Consider the following 5,147-nt stretch of genomic DNA (forward strand, 5'->3'; position numbering starts at 1 on the left):
TTGATGTTGTTCATGTAAAAGACACTACCTCATTGACATTTAAGAATGAGATATGCAATGTCCTCTCTCATTATGATCTTCATGTGGAGAATATTACAGGTCAAGGATATGACGGTGCTAGCAATATGAGAGGTGAGTGGAATGGTGTCACGACCCAACCTATGGGCCGGACCGGCACTAGGACTTGGGCCAGCATAAAGCCACCGAGGCCCGTAGTAAGCCTAACTATTCCTCAAATCCATAACCAGGCCCATAATTTAGGCCCAATATGCATATAAAATAATCTAAATCAAACTGTTATAATTTCATTTCAGGCCGACTTAGCTCAGAAATTTTCAGAAAACTAAAATTAGGGGAGCCCAGCTCAACCCTGTTACCTCATTTACAAACTGTTTAAATACCATACAAATCTTCATTTATTAATCTCAAAATTTTAAATTAACACAATTTCTAACAAGGCCCACAATATTACTAACACATGCGGAGTTCTAGATTTTAAATTTAGAAAAGATAGTAAAACAATTAAATAATCGACGTTAAACCTGTGAGGAAGAAAACAGGTTGCTCTGTAAAATAACTCCTCCTGTGGCCTGGAAAAATATTGAACAGGAGTGAGCGTTCGACTCAGAGAGTAAAATATCAATTTTAACCATAATCTCTATAACTATCTAAAACTAATGCACCTTGTAGAGTGAAATGCAACATCAACAATAATTTCACATCATAACATCAAAAAGGTAATTTTGGAGTACTCACACACCCAATAATAGCAATCATAATATATGGGAGCTGATCCCCTATACAGTTCTCTTAAATCCAACCTGTGCCAGCGAAGAACTCAGCTCGGACTTCCACTTAATAACCAAATCGGGGTCCCAGCGAAGAACTCAAGCTGTGTCTACCCCGAAGAACCGGGTCCCAGCGAAGATCTCAAGCCGTGTCTACCCGTCCTATCCATAGTCCACACCACATCACACACACGCCAACGCACGCACACTGCTTCAAATTACCACAACAACTTCCATGGCACTTAACAGTTATGAATGCAACATAAAACGTGCCTAGAGTTTAACTACATAGATATTTACATATAAGTGATGCATGGGCATGCTTGAACATATAATAATATCGAAATTACAATAAAAATTAATATTTTACTCACAGTACACCGATGACTATTGTGGCTGCTGGATGCAGAAAAATAGCTGACCTTGATCACCTAATAATTAAATTATAAATTTATTAATACTAAGTTAAGATAAAACTCTAAAGAGGCAATAGACAACCTAATTAATGCTGGAAATCCGGCAGAGTTTCCCTTATACTTGGGACTTACCCAACCTGCAAAAAGGCTCAAATAACACTTCTAAATTCTTAATTTCCACAATCACATCTCATCAATATCACATGGCCCCTCCTGGGCCCTCCAAATCAGACGATACTCAAAATCTTAAAAATTACGTTTTAGTCCCTATAATTAACATTTTATAAAAATCCACTCAAACAAGCTCTAAAAATTCTAAAATTTTACCCCGCGGTCCTTAATAATATTATAAGGCTATTGCAAAATGAATTGTAATTTTCTAGTCACCCATGAATATTTTATTCAAGAATTTTACTCAATTCCATAAGTTTCCAACAGCTAACATATTCTTAATTCAACCCAATTTAATATTCACATATTTAAACCTCCATCCTCAAGCTTCAACCAATCATATAAAATTTAAACATCTTAATTTCAAACAGTCTTATATGCCCATATGCTAAAAATCTAATTAAAATCCATTCATATTTCTCAAAAATATTCTACAATCACTCAAAAATTCAACTATCACCATAGAATATCTCCAAATAATTTTACTTTCATGATATATTTTTCTTAGAATTTTTCTCCAATTTTTCCTGTTTAAGAAACACTGTATTTATGCTCCACAGACAGTGAAATAATGAAAATAGTCTTACCCGAAGTTTATCTGTGTCTCAAAAATTCCACAAATTTACGAGGAAGCCTCTGGAAGTTGAATCATCTCCATAGCCCACCGGAGCCACCGCCGCAACCACCGCGCACGGTGGCCGGCTGCCGATTGTCGGTTGCCGGCGACTTTTGCCGAATCTGATCATACCACCATGTTCCTCTCCTCTTCCTCAGTCCATAGGTGGTCTCGGATCGTCGATCCAACGGTCGGATCGTCGTAGATCTGACGAAAAAGCTTGAAAAACCCGAAACTTCTCTCCTCCATATCTCACTCATCCGACCTCCATTTGCTGCAAAATTGGTATCAAAGGAAAGCTCTCGGAACAAGCTTTCCAACGCCACCTGAATCGCCTCGATCGGATGTTGGATGAAGTCGGAATCGCTCCGGGAAGCCGCTGCCCACTGTGCGCGCGTTTTCTCTCTCTTCTCCCTCTCTTGCCGCCGTTTTTGGTGGTTATGGCCGTCGCCGGAGGGTCGCCAGCCAGGTGGGGAGCTGCTTGGGAGGTCGCCGGCCGGTCACCGGAGAAAGAAAGAAGAAGAAGAGAGGGAGGGGAGGTGAGGAGAGAAGAGAGAATTGGGGGGGGGGGGGGTTCCTCCTCCCGTTTTTGAAATTAAATTTTTTTTTTTTTTTTGTCACGACCCAACCTATGGGCCGGATCGGCACTAGGACCTGGGCCAGCCTAAAGCCCCCGAGGCCCGTAGTAAGTCTAACTGTTCATTAACCCAACTCTAAGGCCCATTTGGGCCCAATTTCAAGAAATCAACCGGACAGAGTCCGGCCATAAAGTGGACCTTTCAACGGGGAGTTTTTGACTCACCCTACCTGTAAACAAAATATATCATCAATTGGGGAGCTCAGCTCACCCTCCACATACTCATATCGGCATAAAAATAAATGGGAGCTCAGCTCCCTCATCCAATCCATCAAACATGCATATAATTTTACAGGTCCACATGACAATTTATATTACAGACCCGAATCATTTAAATATTTCTAACACATGCGGAAATTCTAGGAGTAAATAAAATTACAAAACTATTGATAAACAACCTGCGAAGGAGAAAAGCAGGTTAACCACAATAAAATCCTCCTGAGCTTTGAGAAAAATATTGAACAGGAGTGAGCGTTCGACTCAGAGAGTAAAATATCAATTTTAACCATAATCTCTATAACTATCTAGAACTAATGCAACCTGTGGAGTGAAATGCAACAGCAACCATATTTTCACATCATAACAATAAAAAGGTAATTTGAAGCACTCACGCACCCTGTAACATCAATCATAATATATGGGGTGATCCCTATCTGACTCTCTTAAATCCAACTCAGTGCGTGAAGAACTCAGCTCGGACTTCCACTTAATAACCAAATCGGGGTCCCAGCGAAGAACTCAAGCCATGTCTACCCCGAAGTACCGGGTCCCAGCGAAGATCTCAAGCCGTGTCTACCCGTCCTATCCATAGTCCACACCACATCACACGCACGCCAACGCACGCACACTGCTCCAAATTACCACAACAACATCCATGGCACGCTAACAGTTATGAATGCAACATAAATCGTGCCTAGAGTTTAACTACATAAATATTTGCATATAAGTGATGCATGGGCATGCTTGAACATATAATAATATCGAAATTACAATTAAAATTAATATTTTACTCACAGACTTGACGGCAATCAAAGTGGCGGGCGGAGGAAAAGGCTGTCGACTCACGACAATTATATTACAATTATTTAATACAAATGACCCAATACAAATCAAGAAAAGACCCAATACGTCCTAAGTCGTGCCGAAAATCCGGCAGAGTCTCCCCTATACCTAGGGCCTACCCAACCTGCAAAAGGGCTCAAAACACACTTCTATATCCACAATCCATATATCCACAACTCAATCACATCACACAGCCCCTCCTGGGCCCATCAAATCAATCATTCATCACAATATGTAAAATTTCAATTTAGTCCTTATAATTGATCATTTTTGCAAAAACTGCTCAAATAAGCTCTAAAAATTATAAAACTCTGCCCCGCGGTCCTTAGAAATATTACTAAGCTATTGCAAAAAGAATCGTAATTTTCTAAGCTACCACGAATATTTTATGGATTTTTAATCTTATTTAAGCACTAGAAAATTACGAAAAAGTAAGGTTCGGGTTTACCTTTGCCGATTCCGACTTCGGGAACGCGCTCGGGATGCCTGACAATGGTGGGGTAGCCAAAACCTCAATCCAATTCGGAGACTTTTTTGATAGCTGGTCTGTCTGGCCGAAAATTCACAGATCCGGACAACTGTCGAATTTCCGCGAATTGAGGATACCTACACGAAGCCCAATAATAATATATAAAAAATCAGGGGTGTTACATTCTTCCCCCCTTACAGAAAATTCGTCCTCCAATTTTACACAAGGCAGAATAAAGTACATGATTACACATTAAACAGATAAGGGTACTTGCTACGCATGTCCCGTTCTGACTCCTAGGTGCACTCTTCCACTGACTGGCTCCTCCACAAAACCTTAACCATAGGGATCTGTTTTGATCTTAGCTGTCTCACTTGGTAGTCCACTATGGCTACAGGTTGCTCCTCAAATGTCAAGTTCTCCTTTAGTTCTATTACATCCGACTGTAGTACATGAGAAGGATCGGGAATGTATTTCCTGAGCATAGAGATGTGAAACACGGGATGAACGTGAGAAAGGTTGGGTGGTAGCTCCAACCGGTAGGCAACTGCTCCAACTCTATCAGTAACCTCAAAAGGTCCAATATACCGAGGTGCCAACTTGCCCTTCTTTCCAAATCTCATGACTCCCTTCATTGTAGAAATATTCATGAATACATAGTCGCCCACAGCAAACTCCACATCCCTCCGTGCAGGTGCATAACTCTTACGCCTCTGAAAATTGTTTTGATCGTTCCCTGATTAAAGGAACTATCTCTGAAGTGTACTGCACTAGGTCTACATCATGCACCTTCGCTTCCCCCATTTCCGTCCAACACAGAGGAGACCTATACTTTCTTCCATATAGTGCCTCATAGGGTGGCATCCCTATACTGGAGTGATAACTGTTGTTGTAGGCAAACTCCACCAAAGCTAGCTGCTCATCCCATTGACCTCCAAAATCCAAAACACTCATGCGAAGCATGTCTTCCAGTGTTTGGATTGTCCTT

General features: G+C 40.9%; 1 long non-coding RNA gene across 1 annotated transcript; it reads right to left on the reverse strand.

Annotated features, from left to right (window-relative positions):
* Positions 1–223: 223 nt before the first annotated feature.
* LOC131170445 (uncharacterized) lies at positions 224–2,077 on the reverse strand. The gene is made up of 3 exons (XR_009141193.1): positions 1,963–2,077; positions 1,163–1,219; positions 224–590 (listed from the first exon to the last, which is right to left on the reverse strand). It is a non-coding gene; the product is annotated as an uncharacterized LOC131170445 (long non-coding RNA).
* Positions 2,078–5,147: the final 3,070 nt, after the last annotated feature.

Source organism: Hevea brasiliensis, chromosome 2 (genome assembly GCF_030052815.1).
Source record: "Hevea brasiliensis isolate MT/VB/25A 57/8 chromosome 2, ASM3005281v1, whole genome shotgun sequence".
In the NCBI taxonomy this organism is placed as follows: domain Eukaryota; kingdom Viridiplantae; phylum Streptophyta; class Magnoliopsida; order Malpighiales; family Euphorbiaceae; genus Hevea; species Hevea brasiliensis.